The sequence below is a fragment of the Pinus tabuliformis genome, chromosome 1_1, assembly GCF_031772625.1.
Source record: "Pinus tabuliformis cultivar Carrire ecotype Pingquan chromosome 1_1, CPIR1, whole genome shotgun sequence".
Lineage (NCBI taxonomy): Eukaryota > Viridiplantae > Streptophyta > Pinopsida > Pinales > Pinaceae > Pinus > Pinus tabuliformis.
This window is the reverse complement of record NC_142297.1, coordinates 534,386,369-534,405,595: the sequence shown is the minus strand read 5'-3', so window position 1 is coordinate 534,405,595 and position 19,227 is coordinate 534,386,369.

Genomic DNA, 19,227 nt, shown 5'->3' with positions numbered 1-19,227 from the left:
CTGATTTAAAAGTGACTTTAAGTGATAAAGTTACTAAAGTCTAATTTTAAAGTGACTTTAATAAAGTCAATGTAAAATTAGAAAGGAAAAGTGACTTTGGAAATAAATGACTAAGGGGGTCTTTATTAAACTGGGGTGAATTAAAAAATAGAAAGTGAGATTTAAATGAGCATTTAATCTCAGCCCTAGATCTCAATCTATTTCAGCCATTGGATTTATGGATTCCCCAAAAGTCACTTAAGGTTAGATTAAAGGAGGGAAAGGAGGAAAAGGTCATTCATTCTTTCATGAGCAGATTGAGAGAAGGAGAGCAAGAGAGCAAGGGAGATTTTTGGACAATGAGGAGAAGGAGGCAGCAGCTTGGCACACATTCCAAGGTAGCATTCCAGCAAGTCCGTACAGCTGAGTTAGCACACAGTGAAAGGCAGGTTTTGGGCACGATTTTCTAGAAAGGCTGTACACAGTTTTGGCTCAAATTCCGAGGAGTCCGTACAACAAGTTTTCACAAAAATCGAGGAGGCCGTACAGCATTTATTGCTGTTCAGTTTTGCTGTTTGCAAGTTTTTTCAGTTGGCTGTGAGGCACAGAAAACGAGATAAGTTGTATAAATTTGCTTGCTAATTTTTTGCTGAATATTTCTCACTGTAAAAAGCATTTTCTAGAAATAAGAAAGAGCTCTCGAACTAGTTTTCCCCAAGAGTTGTAGGGGGTTTTTCCAGGGTCACCTTGACAAAAAATCATTGTGTTTAAATGTGTTGAATGGTTGTTTGTATGTGCTGATTTTTATATTTCTGCATTTTCCAGCATTCTGTAAAATTTCCAGAATTTGTGTTTTTAGCAAAATTTATTTTCAGTTGTTGAATGTATGGATATGGGAAAGGACATTTAACTATTTTGGAGAAATAAGTTGAAACTGAAAACCGGGGTGGGAAATGAGAAATTTTTACATCGGATCTTGCTTTCCCAAGCATGGACTACGCATTTCTGGAGCTCAAGGCCTCGGCCTTGTCTTCTAGAATTGCACAGAGGTTACCCAGGCCTGGCTCCAACTACTTAATGCGTAGTTCCAAGAGCCAGTCATGACCCTTGGCCACTGACACTGCACAATGTGTAGTCTCTGCTGGCTTGTGCCCTAACTAAACTGCGCGTTACATAATTCCAGTCAACAAGACCTCCCCACTAACTGTTGGGACTGCGCAATGCGTAGTTCTAGCTAGCAGCCAGTCACCTCTATAAGCCAAGATTGCACAATCCCTCCCAGCATTTTCCCAGTTTGTTGCTTAGTCTGTTCTTGAAGTGCTTTTGGTTTCAAGCTAACATTTGCATGCCATGAGTGTCCTCTCTGTCTCCAGGTACAACAATTGTTGAGAAACTCTCTAGTAGTTACAGGTAACATGGCTTCCAAGAGAGCTTCATCAAAGGATATTGTCGAGAGTAGCACTGGGGAAGCAGTTGAGTAAGTGTTAGTGAACTTGCCAGTTTATGTAGACACTCGGTTGTTCATTAAGAAGGGCATGAAGTTGACATGGCAGGAAATCAAGGATATATTTGTAGGGGATTTCAAGAATATCTAGAGGATATGCATGTTTATATCAATTTTCACCAGTCAAGCTTACATAAGGTTGCATGCAGGTACCCCACCTTTCCATTAGTGGACTTCATCCACTCGATTGTCTCACACACAGATCTAGATACTATGACACTGATAAGTGGCAGTGGGATAGAGCCTGCCACCTTCAGGGTGGAGAACTATCAACAAATGTATCATTTACCTCAACTGGTGAACCGCATGTACGCACTTTTTTATGCCACCCACAACTTTGTGAACACCAGAGATATTGTAAAGCATTGGGTGAAAGAGTCATTGAAGTTCAAAACGACACCCAATCATGTTTACAAGACACACTCTCATGAAGGCCTACCAGGTCTTGATCATATTTACATGTCGATTATATGATCAAGAGAGCACGGAGACCTTTCCAGAAAATTGGGTGGTTGTGTTGGACCAGTTGGTGAATGATGGAAGGCCATTCATCTAGTTGGATTTGTTGCCTCTTTAGTTGAAATTCCATGTGACTAACCACTGGAATCCGCCCAAGGACGAGCAAGCGAGATTATACATGTCTGCATATTTACTAATTGCAATCTATGCCCAACATCAGTTTCCTCGCATGAGTTGGACATGGACACCGAAAGAGACTGTCGTCAACATTTATTGCAAGTTGCTTTCCAACTGCAGCTACTGAGGAGTTATGGTGAGGCTGACTAACCATTTCATCATCTCGTTGTACAAGTTGATCTTTGAACATGATCCACCTTGCATGTCCTAAGAGGCGATGGAGGCAATACTTGACATTGTAGATTGGTATGCCTCAATCGGTGGCACCTTCATTAGGATGTTTGGCGGAGAGAAGCCTCTGCATGTTCTACCAAGGTATGCCATGGACAAGTTGGTCATGCAAGAGGTCCCATATCACATCTCCATAGGGTTATCAACAGAGTTGCATAGGAGGAAGAAGGCATCATGGCTAACTTTTCCTTTGCGGATTGGATTGTACGAGATTAAGAGCTTGAAGGATGCGCAGATGTCGAAGCTAAGGAGATAGTGAAGTTCGAATTCGGCACCAAAGACTATAATCCATATGATCCCCATGATATTTTCAAGAACCATTGTGCGAAGGTGTACTATTCGTGGAACCATGAGACATTTCATTGGCACGAGGAGGACCCTTGGAGATACTGTTACAATGATTCCAATCCCAAGGAATCGGTCAGTATAGCCACTCCATGGAAAGTTGCTTTGCAGGTAGCAACAATGTAGGAAGCAGCAACAGCAGCATCAATAAGCAGCAAACCAACACAAGACAAGGGTAAGAGGAATATTGTTAAGAACCCAGAGGATGAGCAAAGCTACAAGATGAAAGTAGATCCTATCACTAAGAAAGCAACTTTGCCAGTGTAGGCAAAGAGGCAACAACACATAAAGAGGACAGAGCGAAGGAAGAGATAAAAGAAAAGGCTGGAGGAAGCCAAAAGGAAGTTGCAGGAAATGAAGAAGAAGTTTAAGGAAGAGCAGGAGTTGAGAAGGAGAGAGAGTGAAGAGAAGTAGAAACACGAAGAAGAAAAAAGGCAAGGCACGATGACAAAGAAAACTGTGACCATACAGGTTGAGGAGTCAGAATAACTGACCGCTGAAGAAGAGGGTGATCAGACCCAGGATCAGGAGCTTTCTCAGCAGATTGAGCAACTGATTGAAGTAACAAACATGGAGTTAGGACAGGAGCCACAAGACCAAGACACTGACCTCATTCCAAGGTCACCTTTTAGTCTCCTCCACCTCCAGTTTCAGAACCAGTCTCGAGCAAGCAAGGAGATATTGTTCTCCTTGATGATGATCCAATGATGGTTGCGTACAATCTATCATTTGACGAGTTCCAGACGAAGATTGTACATGCACGGAGAAAGAATTACCCGGATGATCACGCGTCACCTACATTCATGAAGGAAAGGGTGATAGTGTTAGATGTCAGAAAGAATCCAATTTCCATGGCCGATGCCATTTTGGCTTATGTAAGAGCCACAAGCTCAAATGTCAAGTTCAAGTTAGTCGAGAATGAACAAATGGAAAAGAACTTGAGGGCGGCCAAGAAAGAGGCAAAACAACCTAGAGAGCAGAGCGCAGGTTCCATAATGGTAGAGATGAGGAAACTGATACTTGTTGAAGTATCAACACTTGAGACTACCATGTAGAAGCTCTATGATGGATTCGTCACCGTGCATAAGGCAATTATTCATCTACATGCATTTCAGCAGTGGAGCAAAAGGTTGGTCCAAACTCTCAGGGACATACATGCTTCCATCGCCCTTGAGAAAGAACGGAAAATGTGGTACAAGGGGGCCCCGCTTCAATTATTAAAGATGATGAAGTCGCAGAAAAAGCTATACAAAGCAAAGATCCAGATGTTGATCTAGAACTATGAGCAACTTGTCCTGTTTATCAGTGATGAGCCTTGGTATTGCAACAAGAATGCTGCAACTCCCAAGGTTACCAACTTTAATTATCCACCCGGGGTTCGTACAAACTTAAGAGGTATCGACACTATATGTGCAACATACAATGTGTTCTTCCTTCGTTGTCATGATGTACTGGAGTGAATGTAATGAATTCAAATCCTAAACTAATTGCAAAAACGAAAATGCTTGAAATGGAAACCTTAACCTATTGTAGGAAAGAAAATACAAGGAAGGAAAACCTATTCTAATAGCATAAAGTAAATATCATGAACTAAATATCAACCATTATTTTTCAGAGAGTTTAGACCCATTGACAGAGTTCATTGGATGTGGCAATCAAGAAAATCATTATTGTATTATCCACTTCATAAATCTGTCCATTAACCCAAATTGTTGAGATGTTTTTGCAGAGGTAAAAAGGCAAGTTCTACGTGGTGTTTATTCCTCCTCAACCATTTATTTAGAGCCTAGGTGTTATGATTCAACCCTAAGGGACACACACCAAGTTTTTTGAGCAAATATGGGCAAGTATATACATGTTGGAAGAGTGCTACAGGAAGTTACAGGTGCTGCTACAGAAAGTTACAGATTTGCTACAGGAAGACTGAATGACCAAGTAATTCAAATCCAAATTGGATGGGACAATTTTTTTTTAGTGAATAACACGTCTTAGGTCTTCATTCCAAGTGGAATCACTCAAAAATACCCCTGTTAACACATGCTAAAAAATAACAGAAAATTACTAGTCTAAAATCTAGAAATGCAAGAACTAGTGAGCTAGTTAATCTATCAAATGCCTAACCTAATCAAGTGCAAATGCAATGGGGTATTTTTTTTTTATTAACCTGAATGTTTTTATGATCTAATGCGAGTGGAATAAACTCAATTGAAACTCATTAACATGTTATAAAAAATAGCAGAAAATTACTACTATTTGCCACAAGGGACTTCCAGAAATTTAGATTTGTGAATAAGAAAACTAATCCAAGTAGCTCAATGATTACTATGACCTCCCAGATTTTTTCAAATGATGAAATCATGCTTTTTATCCTATATAATAGCTTCAACCATTTAACCCAATCCTACAAAAAGAAATCATCAATACTAAATGCGGAAACAAAAAAGAAAACAAGAACAAGAGACGCATGTGAATAAGAAGTGAAAAGAAGAAAAGTAAATTATACAAAAAGGTTCTGACGCTCCTGGGATGGCCAAGCCCAAGGAAACTCAGAGTCTTAAAAGAGACGAAGATTTAGAAGCTAATCATGGCACCAAAATTCATTATTTCCATCACTACAATTATATCCCTGCAAGAAATGAAAGTGGAGTCGCAAAAATACAAGTGCTCTCCCAAGAAGATTAAGAAAAACCAACCCCTAGAGGAAAATTCGAATTCGTACTTATACAAGATAATGAGGAAGCATTATCCTTGAAAGGAGGAAGCTTTCCCCTCCAAAAGCCCCCAAATAGTGGAACTGGTTCCCAACACTAGGAATCTGCATTAAATGACAGGGAACACATTCCTATATTTTCTCAATCATTGGAGCTCTGTAATTTGTGCAATAATTGATATATTTTTTATTTATTATCCAATATTGATCTTCCAGTAGTAGGGAGAAAGTCCCTAAATTATATCATCCTCCAAATCTTCATAATCTTCCCAATATTCTCACAATATTCTACAAAAATAAATAATATTAGGCACAAATATGCAATTATCCATAAACCTTCCTAATGAACATATTAAAGTTAAAAATATGTCATCTAATGCAAAAAGAGAGGTTTAATGTGCTGAAGGATGGTCATATGGGCCTTAATTTATGTCTAATTTGGAGGCCCATCATACCCCCGACTGAAAGTGTTGCTCATCCTCTGAGCAACTTAGTGACCTCATTGTGCCTCATTCATGGCCCTGATGGCCTCTCTCTTGTACATTCCTCAGTCCTTTCTCTTAAGAAGCTTGGTTGTAGGTTCTGCAAGGACAAGCACAAAATGTAGTTGTTCTTTTCATGATTGTTTAGCAGTCCTTCAAGCACAAAAACATAACTTTCCTCTTTGCAAGTGAACTCTGTTGGCTTGTAGATCCATGCCATTCACATCCTCTCCCGTGAAATCTTCATTCCAATTTCACTCATTTTTCCAAAATTATTTGTGCATAGAAAAATCACAGTGTTTCTGGAGACCATTAGCCTACCTTTTTCCCCTTCAAGATTTTTTGGTTTGGCAAGGTCTTCCACATCCTGTTCCAATCTCCTGTTCCACCATTTAGACACCTTTGAAACCTTTAAATCACCCTTAGCTGAAATCCTGTAGCAACACAGAGCATCCTATCGCAGACCTGTGGCACACCACAACATCTATCAAATCTTGACCAAAATTTCACCTCATGCTTAATTTTTTCCTCTTACCTTTCTATAACATCTTCTAGGTCTTGGAAAAAAGCTAGAAAAAGATTAGAGGCCTCTTGGAAAGCCTCTTTTCTTCACTGTGGTTTGAATTCTATTTTGATGGTGAATGCCTTCTTACCTTTTTTTGTCTTCTTCTTCTCTTTTGTCGCCTAGATGATTGCCCAATGGCATTTGGATTTCTTTGTTTTGATTAGGTCTCTCTTAAGCACTGCTATTTTGGTTTTTAGCACAGTTTGTTCCTTTCTTCCCCGAATTTTCCTTTTCGCTAATTTCCCTCTTCTCCATCTTCTTCTACTTCTTCATTAGCTTCTTCTTCTCCTTGTTCTTGGTTAGATCCACCCCCCATAGACTTCAATGCAACTTTCCAAAGTTGGCAAGGAAATTGTTTATTTCTGCTAGAAGTTTTAGATATTCTTGTGTAATGAGGGTTTTATGACAAAGGAAAAAAGAAAAACTTTCTCATATTTCCTGGAGGAAGGCTAATTTCATGCTCACTCAAAAATAATTGCAATTCCCCTTCTTATCAGGCTCAATTCAAAGGAAACATCCATATTTCATTTTTTTTTTTGTAAACATTTATCAAAAGTTTCCCATAGGCTGTACTACTGAAAAAATGAAAATTTTTGCAGGCTTCTTGTTCACATATGGCAAGGAGAAATATGTATTTACCCTTGCTTTGGGTGTTTTCCTTTGAATCCTGGGGTTTGGGAGTGAAATTCCTCAAAATCAGGGTCTTTTGCAACAACTTTTGCCTTCATGTAGCATCTCTGTTTTTCTTGTAGCACACAGTTTGTATTTCATGTAGCAGCCTCGTTTCTCCTGTAGCAATGCAAAATCCTCTTAAAGCTGGTCAGTCTTATCTCCCCAGGTGTCTGGCTTTCTCTATGAGGCTTGGGCTACTTCTCCTTAGCTTGGAGGGAGGTTATTCCTTCAATCTGCTTCTTATTTCCCTCTAATTCTTCCTTTTGCTGACAAGTTGATTGCTTAATTGTGATTAGGGTTACTGAGGGAGGTTGAGGCTTCTAACCCATTCTTAGCTTATAAAACCTCATCTCTCATGCATTGAAAACAAATTTCTAACTATAATATGCTCAAGAGAAGAGGTCAAGAATATTACCTACCTGAAGGTTGTTGGAGAGGCATGCATGTTGCTGCTTAGTTGATGATCAATCCATGCTTCCCTGTAAGTGCTAATTTTCTTTGCTTGCTTCTGCACAGGTATTCATAGCTTGATGATTCTCTGACGGATAAGGTTGTTGTGTGCAAGTTTCTTTCCAGTGTTCAATCTTTTGCAGGTGGAGTGGATGGACTGCTTCCTAAGGAGAGTGTGCCCCCTTCTCAATCTTCAGAAATGGCTTCATGCTGCTCAAGGTGGCTAGATCTTCTGTTATGTGAGTGAAAAAAATAATTGATGGTGATTTTCTCCAATCGGATTGCCTCTTGTAGCTTCTTCTCGGCCATCCTATAGTGCTTCAAGATCTTCCTATAGCAAAATTATTTTATGCATATCTCTCAAATGGTACACTAGATTGACCTGAAAATTTGTGAACATGCTTTCATCATCCCTATGCATCTCCCTATTAAAAATATTGGCTAATGGATGCATGAATCTTGATAAAATTTAAAAATGGTTGTAGGTGATGGGGGCCAATTTCTCGAAAAGTGTGCACAAGAATTTGTTGAAATTGCTTGGGCATGTTACCATCATCCATACGCATCTCCCCATGAAACAACTTGGCAAATGGATGAAAAAAATGCCTTCCTGTAGCATTTTAGGACAAGAAGGAAAATGAATGGGAAAAGCTTGGGAATGATGGGTGGATGGTGGAAAGAGATGAGGGTGATGGATTGGCATGGAATTGGTCCTTCTGGAGCATCTGAGTAAAGGAGGAGAAAGTCCAAGTTTGACTTTCTTTGACTAGGCTTTCGATTAACTTTTCTTTTGGTAGCTAACTTGTTTTTGTTGCTTGCAAAGGTTGGAGAGCACTTGAAATCATCAGAGAGATACATGGAACAAAGGATTTTTCTTTTTTCATTTATTTCTTCTATGCCTACTAGCCGCCTCAATGGGGTTTTCAACTAGTAGGTTTGCCTAGGCACCTCAAAGGAGGTTTTCACCTAGGATCTTTTCTTTTTCTCTTTTTCTCTTTTTCCCAACCCATTGACCACCTCATGAGGGTTTTCAATCAATGAGCCAATCTCAGGCACCTCAAATGAGTTTTTCCCCGAAGATTTATTTTTTTCTCTTATTTTTCCTTTTTTATTTCTTTTTCTATTCTACTCTACTTGTAAAGAAAAATCTCTTTCAAGTATAAGAATACTTCCAATGAAGCCAAGTGCACATCAAGATGACATATAAACGGATATGTAGGCTTGAAATATATGATTTGACATGTACCTGAATTTCAGAGGTCAAATGCTTTGACTGAGATAAGATCATGAATTGTTGAAGAAGAGTGTCTTGTTGTAGCTTAACAATTTTCTGAAACCATATTTCAATATAGTTTTGATGCCACTGGTCGACTTGTTGATTTGGATCATCTTGGATGTCTTCTTCTTCCATGAAATTCAAATCTTCTTCTTTTTGTTGATTATTCTCTTGAACAAATAGAGGATCTAATGGCGAACATGATGTAACTTTCTCGATCTCTGATTCTAATGTCTGCTCTTCATCGAGTGCAGCCCATGATCCTTTGGCATTCCCATGAGGATATTGTGGATGGTTCCCACAAGTTCCTTGCTAACCTTGTTGCCAATATTGGTTTTGGGGTTGAGATGGCCAAAGTTGCCAAGGAAAGGGTGTGTTCCAATTACTTTGATATAGATGTGCATAAGCTTTAAATTGTGAATTAGGCTCTTGAATCATATCAAGTTGAATAAGTTTCCATGGTCCTCTTGGAGCTACATAGCATAGCTTCTTTGGTGATTGACTTGCTCCATTTTCCTTTAGGTAAACTTTCTTCAACCTTGGTAATGATGGACAATACTTAATAGCATTTGATTCTGCATGGACAACATAAATATTATCATCTTTTTTTTGCTCATTTCCCATTATTAACATTTCTACTTGTTCACTTATATTGCTAAGCATTTTTTTTTAAAGTTATCAAGCAAATTTCCAAGTTCAACTCGACTTACCAATCTTGATGTTGATTTACTTACTCTTGCACTTACTCTTGCACTTCCTCTTGATAAGCGCTTAAATGTTTCACAAATTTCTTCAAATGATAATTGGTATACATCACCTCTACTCGTGAGATCAAGGAGATCAATCCATTTATTCTTAATTGTTCTAAGAGGATTTCTAGCGTGTCTGATCCTAAATGATGTAATTTTTCCCTCTTAACATTATACATGAACCTCTCCATTAGATCCTCAAGGCTCTCATCTTCTTTTTGATTCATTCTAAATATTTCTTCTTTAAGATCATGATCTTTATATTTTTCTAGAAATATATTTTGCATATCATTCCATGATCTTATTGAATTAGTCCATAAACTCATGAACCATTTAAGAGCTCTATCCTTCAATGTTTCCGGAAACAATCTCGACTTTTGAGTGTTTGCATCATTTTATCTTTCTTGTCTGTTGGTATACTTGAATATCTTTCTCGTCAACCATGCCACCACCTACATGGGTCAACCAATGCGCCGGTGGCTACATTAGAAATATCACTTCACATGAGTTGGCCCATGCTCTGCTTAGATTAAGAGTAGGAGCAACGTTTGCTTTCTTGTTTTGTTCTGATAACTTTCTTCTTTTTGATTCATTCTAAATATTTCTTCTTTAAGATCATGATCTTTATATTTTTCTAGAAATATTTCTTGCATATCATTCCATGAACTTATTGAATTAGTCCATAAACTCATGAACCATTTAAGAGCTTTATCCTTCAATGTTTCCGGAAACAATCTCGACTTTTGAGTGTTTGCATCATTTTATCTTTCTTGTCTGTTGGTATACTTGAATATCTTTCTCGTCAACCATGCCATCACCTACATGGGTCAACCAATGCGTCGGTGGCTACATTGGAAATACCACTTCATGTGAGTTGGCCCATGCTCTGCTTAGCTTAAGAGTAGGAGCAACGTTTGTTTTTTTGTTTTGTTTTTCTTACTTTCTTCTTTTTGATTCATTCTAAATATTTCTTCTTTAAGATCATGATCTTTATATTTTTCTAGAAATATCTTTTGCATATCATTCCATGATCTTATTGAATTAGTCCATAAACTCACGAACCATTTAAGAGCTCTATCCTTCAATGTTTCCAGAAACAATCTCGACTTTTGAGTGTTTGCATCATTTTATCTTTCTTGTCTATTGGTATGCTTGAATATCTTTCTCGTCAACCATGCCATCACCTACATGGTCAACCAATGCGCCGGTGGCTACATTGGAAATATCACTTCACGTGAGTTGGCCCATGCTCTGCTTAGCTTAAGAGTAGGAGCAACGTTTTCTTTCTTGTTTTGTTTTGCTTAATTTCTTCTTTTTGATTCATTCTAAATATTTCTTCTTTAAGATCATGATCTTTATATTTTTCTAGAAATATCTTTTGCATATCATTCCATGATTTTATTGAATTAGTCCATAAACTCATGAACCATTTAAGAGCTCTATCCTTCAATGTTTCTGGAAACAATCTCGACTTTTGAGTGTTTGCATCATTTTATCTTTCTTTTCTATTGGTATGCTTGAATATCTTTCTCGTCAACCATGCCATCACCTACATGGGTCAACCAATGTGTCGGTGGCTACATTGGAAATATCACTTCACGTGAGTTGGCCCATACTCTGCTTAGCTTAAGAGTAGGAGCAACGTTTGCTTTCTTGTTTTGTTTTGTTTACTTTGTTTTTCTTCGTCTTACTTCTTTCCTTTGCTTCTTTGCTTGTGCACATGTAGGATTAGTTTCCTCATGAAACCATGTTTGACATCTTGAGACAAGTAGGGTGAAATACAAGAGGACTTGTACAACTATAAACACTTGGTTATCTATCTATTCCCTCTCTCTATGAAGATATTGCATTTCTTCCAGTCAATGATACCCTAATGGAAAATACGTTCCTTTCAGAGTGAGTCATGGTGAAATCACGACGCTTACACTCTTAACTAACACTGCCTACTCTAATCGGTTTTCTAAATTCAGTTAACCCTTGTCATCTCAGTCAAGTAGAGTAAGGAGAGGGGGAAAACCCTAACAAGTATGTCAGAGGTACACATAAACATCCTTCTCTGAAGGGACAACCAGTTCTTCTCTCAATAAGTCTGGATCCCTCTTCCGCCTCCTGAAATAAATAAGTGCCTATGCATAGTTCTTTGAAAAATGAAATAATTAAAAAAAAATAATAATAATAATAATAATAACAATAATAATAATAAATAAAGGTGAAAGAAGAGAAATCCTTCCTCTGTAGAGAGGTGAAGCAAGTAACTCCGTCGGGGTACTGTCCAGGCTCGCTGGCAGTGGAGAAAAGCTTGTGTTACTGAAGTGACTCCATTGGGGTATTGTTCAGGCCTGATGGCAGTGGAGAAACACCACAGATGAAACTAAAACTCTGACAGTCTACATTACGTGTACATCAATATACCCCTCATCCCCAATCAAAACAACTCAGTTGAATTGGCTTGGTAAGTGTGTTGACGATAAAGAGAATGGTAGGGACTACATCTTTAACTCAAGCTAGTGAAGAAGCTATGACGATCGAAGAATCGAACAATATCTTCAAAAGAGTTAGACTCGCTTTACACGAGACAAGGTCCATATAGAGAGTTGGAGTTCTACTAGTGTGTCGTTAATGTTGTAGTGGCTAAACCCACCCTCCAAAATTTTGCCTATGCTTTGTTTTGGAGCCTCCCTCCTAAATCACAATAGCTCATCTCGCACTGACCCAGGTACTTGTGCTTTGATTTAGCTTTATATTTTGCATTTTGGTTTGTTTTTTCTTACTTGATTTACTATCTAACCACAAGCCGATCTCTTGACTTAGATTTCACTAGGTTCCAGGCTTGTCGTAGTGAACTGCACAATCCTTTAGGGAAACTAGCCTTGCTCTCGAGAGTTGCGCAGTCCAAGGTGATAGTGAGCCTTCAACTCCAAAATTGCGAAGAGCCAGCTGACAGCCAACCTTTAGTTGGGAAATTGTGCAGAGCATGAGAGGTAACCCAGATCCACTCAGCCTAGAAATTGCACAGAAGCTTCTTGCTCAGAAGCTACTCAGTGCATGAGTCAGTGAGTTGCCCAATCCTTCTCAGAATGTGCAATCTCTCCGAGCAATGCATGACAACTTTTCCCGAAAAACAAAAAGAAAAAAGCGAAAAAGAATCCCTAGAAAATAGGGATCTATTTTTAGCAGCCCGAAGGAGACACTTGATTTATTTTGGAAACTGCTGCCAAGAGTCGCTTTTCCCTTCATATTTGGCCTTCACATCATAAACCCTAAATCGACCAAATCTATTTAATGGACGCTACTAGAGCTCATTTTCACATTTGATCTTAGAGCTCTGGCATTCCCGAGGAGATCAAGGAACCTTAGGTGTGATTGTCATTGCTTTTCCAGATAAGTCTTGCTTTTGTAGTATTTTGTTGCTTTTTCTGTCACTTTTGTTTGTTTAGCTTGTGAGAGTGTTGTTTCATTCGTTTTGTTGAAAGACCGTTGTCGTTTTAACTTTTTTTAGCTTGTAGAAGTGTCGTTTAAGTTTTGCATTGCCTTTCCCAAGTGTTGCATGCATCACCCAGTTTCTGCACTAACAGATGCCGTTGCAGTGACTCTCTCCACGCGCTTAGTTTTCCTTCAGTTTGATTGATTCTTGCACTTGTTCACTCGCACACATCATCATTCACTTAGATCTACACCCAGCATCACACTATCCTTTAGTATATGTTCAACTTCTCACTCCCCTTGGGCACATCTGGGCTTCCTTGGCCCAGATCTCGCTTTCCCAAGCATGCACTGCACATTTCTGGATCTCAAGGCCTTGGCCTTGGCTTGTGTAATTGCGTAGAAGTTTCCCAGGCCTGGATCCAACTGCGCACTATGCAGTTCCAGGAGCCAACCCCGAGTCTTAGCCACTAATACTGCGCAATGGGCAATCTCTCTTGGCTCGTGCCCTGACTGAACTACACATTATGGAGTTCCAGTCATTAAGATCTCCCCACTGACTGTTGGGACCATGCAATGCACAGTTCCATCTAGCAGCCAGTCACCTCTATGAGCCAAGATTGCGCAATCCCTTGGAGAATTTGCCCAATTTGTTGCTTGGTCTGTTCTTGCAGTGCTTTTGGTTTCAAGCTAACATTTGCATGACATGAGTGTCCTCTCTGTCTCGAGGTACAATAGTTGTTGAGCAACTCTCTAGCAGTTACAGGTAACATGGCTTCCAAGAGAGCTGCATCTAAGGACACTGTCGAGAGTAGCAATGGGTAAGTAGTTGAGCAGGTGTCAGTGAACTTGTCATTTTATCTAGACACTTAGTTGTTCATTGAGAAGGGCATGAAGTTGACATGGCAGGAAATCAAGGATATATTTGCAGGGGACTTCAAGGAAGATCTTGAGGATTGACAGGTTTATATCAATATCCATTGGTTAGGCTTCCATAAGGTTTCATGCAGGTACCCGACATTTCCATGTGCGGACATCATTCACTGGATTGTCTCACACACATATCCAGAGACTATGCCAATGAGCAGTTTCAGTGGGATAGAGATTGCCACCTTTAGGGCGGAGAACTATCAGCAGATGTATCATTTACCTCAGTCTGTGAACCGCATACACGCACTTTTCTCTGCCACCCACAACTTTGCGAACACCAGAGATATTGTAAAGCTTGGGTGAAAGAGTCGTCGAAGTTCAGAAAAACACCCAATCATGTTTACAAGACAAAGTCTCTCAGGAAGGCCTACTAGTTCTTGATCATCTTTGCATGCCGATTATATGGTCAAGAGAGCACGGAAACCTTTTCAGAAAATTGGGTGGTTGTGTTGGACCAATTGATGAATGATGGAAGGTCATCCAACTGGTCGAATCTATTGGCTCTTTAGTTGAAAGTCCACGTGACTAACACCTTGAATCCACCCAAGGATGAGCAAATGAGATTCTACATGCCCACGTATATACTTGATGCAATTTTTGTCCAACGTCAGTTTACTGGCATGAGTTGGACATGGACACCAAAAGAGACTGCCATCAACATTTATTGCAAGTTTCTTTCCCACTGCAGCTACCGAGGAGTTATGGCAAGGCTGACTAACCATTTCATAATCCCATTGTACAAGTTGATCTTTGAATAGGATCCACCTTGCATGTCCCAAGAGGCGATGGAGGCAATACTTGACATTGCATATTGGTATGCCTCACCCGGTGGCACCTTCATCAGGATGTTTAGCAGAGAGAAGCCTCTGCATGTTCTACAAAGGTATGCCACGGACAAGTTGGTCATGCAAGAGGTCTCAGATCACATCTCCATAGGGTTATCAGCAGGGTTGCATAAGAGGAAGAAGGCACCATGGCCCACTCTTCCATTGTAGACTGGATTGTATGAGATTAAGAGCTTGAAGGACGTGGATGCCGAAGCTAAGGAGATAATGAAGTTCAAATTCGGCACCAAATACTATAATTCGTATAATCCCTACAGTATTTGCAAGAACCACTATGTGAAGTTGTGTTATCCATGGATACACGAGACATTTCATTGGCACGAGGAGGACTCTTGGAGACACTGTTACAATGACTCCAAGCCCAATGAACTAGTCAGTATAGCCACAACATGGAAAGTTACTCTGCAGGAAGTAGCAACAACAACAATAAGCAGCAAACTAGCACATGACAAGGGTAGGAGGAAGATTATCGAGAACCTAGAGGCTGAGCAAAGCTACAAGATTAAATAATATCCTATCACTAAGAAAGCAGCTTTGGTAGTAGAGGCAAAGAGGAAACAATGTATAAAGAGGGTAGAGCGAAGGAGGAGAGAAAAGCAAAGGCTGGAGGAAGCAGAAAGGAAGTTGCAGGAAATGGAGAAGAAGTTGAAGGAAGAGCAGGAAATGAGAAGGAGAGAGAGGGAAGAGAAGCAGAAATAGGAAGAATAAGAAAGGCAAGTCACGATGACAGAGAAAATTGTGCCCATATAGGTTGAGGAGTTAGAACAACCTGCAGCTGAGAAGAGGGAGAGAAGATGCATAATCGGGAGATTACTCAGTAGATTTAGCCACTGATTGAAGTAACAAACATGGAGTTAGGATAGGAGCCACATGACCAAGACACTAACCTCATGCCAAGAGCACCTGAGGTCACCTCTCAGTCCCCTCCACCTCCATTGTGAGAACCGGTCTTGAGCGAGCAAGATGTCGTTCTCCTTGATGATGATCCGGTGATGGATGTGTACAATCTATCATTTCATGAATTGCAGAGGAAGATTGTACAGGCATAGCAAAATCATTTCCCAGATGATCACGTATCACCTTCATTCATGAAGCAAAGGGTGATTGTGTCGGATGTCAGAAAGCATCCAGTTGCCATGGTCGATGCCACTTTGGCTTATGTAGGAGCCACGATCTCAAATGTCAAGTTCTTGTTAACCGAGAATGAACAAATGGAAAAGAACTTACAGGCGGTCAGGAAAGAGGAAAAACAATCTAGAGAGCAGAGTGCAAGTTACGCAATGGAAGAGATGAGGAAAACAAACCTTGCTGAAGTATCAACACTTGAGACTACCATGTGGAATATCTATGACGTATTCATCCCCATGCATAAGGTGGTTGTCCATCTGCATGGATTTCAGCAGTGGAGCAAAAGGTTTGTCCGAACTCTCAGGGACATACATGCTGCCATCACCCATGTGCAAGATTGGATAATGCAGTACAAGGGGGCCCTGCTTCACTTGCCAAAGGTGATGAAGACGGAGGCAGAGCTAGACAAAGCAAATATCTGGATGTTGATCTAGAACTATGAGCAACTCGCCCCATTTGTTAGCAGTGTATAAGCTTCATATGCACGGTTGTATAAGAGTTTAGATATCATGGTAAGAACGCACACGATCCCATCAATTGGTTCCTCCACTGAAGCTAAGCACAAGAACCAAGTCCGGCTAGAGATCGACAGGTACATGGAGCAGCTAAGGCGAGAGGCTGCCATCGATGACCTAGAGCTAAGCGCACAAAACATGCAGAAGTACATTGGTGGTCCTATCATGGTCAATAACATGTTGCACACAATGTTTTTAAAACCGAAACCGGTGACTAAACTGGTCCACCTAATGAACTGGTTGAACCAAGACTGGTCAAGTCTAAACGAACCGGTTTAAAAAAAATACATTAAATAATTAATTTTTAATGAAAAAACTACTTTTGAGATTTAAAACCATGATTCCAAGCTAATAGAAACAAAATATGCAAGGTTTTCTCATCTATATACCATGTAAAGGTGAATATATCAAAATGGCATCAAGTGCAACACATATCCACAACAAAATACATGATCAATGAGGCTCTAAATGGCCTCTAGAGTCTGAAAACAATGCTCTAAGCTATGGGGTCACTGAACTACTACAAGTCTACATATCAGTGATCAACAACATGATCACTCCTCATTATGATAAAACTCATCACCACTAATAGACAAGAGATCATCAACATGAGCTACATAAATATTATGGCTTCGAGTTTGAGGACTCCTAAAACTCCTCTACAACTTTAGTAGTGGTAGAAAAAATAGACATCAAAGCTACAAATCTCTAATAAATTTGGTCGCTCATGAAACTCGTGATTTATTCAACGCTACTAGAAATACATAAACATCATCAACAAGAGATACATAAACATCATCTAGCTCAAAGTCTTCAGACTTGGATTGCTCAAGCTTATAACATGATAGAAATTGAAAAGGTTTAACATGCCTAACCAATGCTTTTGGTTTGAGTGAAGGGTTCATCTCCTCAACCTTATAATGTGGTAGAAAAAGATTAGCATGCCTAACCAGTTGTTTTCCTTTGAGTGAAGGGTGCATTCTTGTTAAGGCCATGGTAGAGGAGTTCAAGAATCAATACCACCAACATCAACAAAATTCAACAATCAATGCCACCACGATCAAGGTTCTTAAAGGGCTTCATGCTCTTGATCAAATGCCAATCTTATACCCTCATGCATGATACAATCAAATGGAAACATTGCAAACCCCCAAACCATGAAATCCTAAAAACCATTAAGTCTACTGAATTTTGAGTGAAATCTAAAATTCTAGTTTCTCCATAAGAAATCCAATGATGTCGAAACCGCTCTCAAACATCTTGAGTCATTTCATGGTAATGTTAAAAATTTAAGTAAAAGGATGAAAATGAAAATTAAAGGAAATGTCACTTTTACTTTAAGAATTTAATATTATCATTAATTTCCAACATTGTTAGGGTTGAGATGTGTCAAGAAAATGAGAGGGTAGGCATGTTTTTATTAGAGGGACTATTTTTGGAGGAAAAAAACCCCAAATTTCCCTCAAAACAGCTTCAAAACTCACAAAAATGCAATTTGTGGGGTTTATAGTTGCCCAGGCAATAAATCGGCCAATTTAGGACAGAACTGGCCGATTAGGACCGGTTTGTCCATTTTTTTAACAAAATGGAGGGTCAAACTAGGTTTTTTTACCAGTTTGACCTGGTGGGCTAGTTAACCAGCTGGTTTGACCGGTTACCGGTTCAGATTAGTCATTTTTTAAAATACTGGTTGCACATGCTTCAAGATGAGTTGAACAAAGGTTCCAAGACCATATACCCAGAAGTTATGGATGTAAGAGTCCGTTATCAGAAAGACACGATCAGGCAGTTTGGGGACATCATATCACAGTACCAAGCTTGGCATCAGTATGTGATCGAGAAGCATCAAGTGGAGGATGCTGAGTTGGTCTTTCCCCAAAATTCAGTCATAGTGTTTTGTCTTGTTAGGCCGTCTCTAGCCTATTTTGTCTCACATGGGTATATGTGGAAAATGTATATTATTTGTAAATATGTTGTAAGTGAAATTCCAAGTGTCATTAGTGGAATGTGAACAGTCACTATGTATGTAATGATTTATTTGTAAAGAAGTTGAAGAGTCATGAGGGTAGTCAAAGAGTCACAGAGGGGAATGTCAATGGTCACCCTACCCTTTGTTATAAATAGTATCTCATAACTCATAGAACAGGCTTTTGGGAGCCAAGCTTTTGGCTAGGCTTAGGCTTAAAGAAGGCTTGGGAATATTGTGACAAACCTTAGCTTCTCCACAACATTGAGTAAGTATACTTCTTTGGAGGAGCAAGTGTTCTTGACTATAATGTTCCACTATTGGGGTTAGTGGTTATCAATGGTATATGTATGGATGGAACTTTCACTTATAATAATAATAACAAAGCCAACACGCTTTCATGCATATGTTGTTATTGTAGTTGGACTATTCTGGTTGCTTTAGCAATGTATGTTGTTTTACTTACGCATTTTCTTATGAAATACTTTGTATGCAATTGTATGAATCTTGTTGAATGTGTGTTGTTGGATTAACCCATCACTTTACCTTGTGGACTATTCTGCATCTTAGCCTGTGATGTCATTCCACTCGTGTGTTCCTTTCAAGCTACATACTTTTACAGGCTTCTAAGGGGCACGCATCATTTTCCCCTCCGTGTGTTAGAAGCCCCATGGTCACAAGGTCACACACTTTCTTCCACCCCAAGTCATCATACTTATCTCTGCGCATTACTGCGGTCAAGGCACTACATTAGCACCCACTGGTAGGACTCCTACTCCAAACGGTCTGAGGTGTAGTTGGGAATTCTTACCGAGGAGATC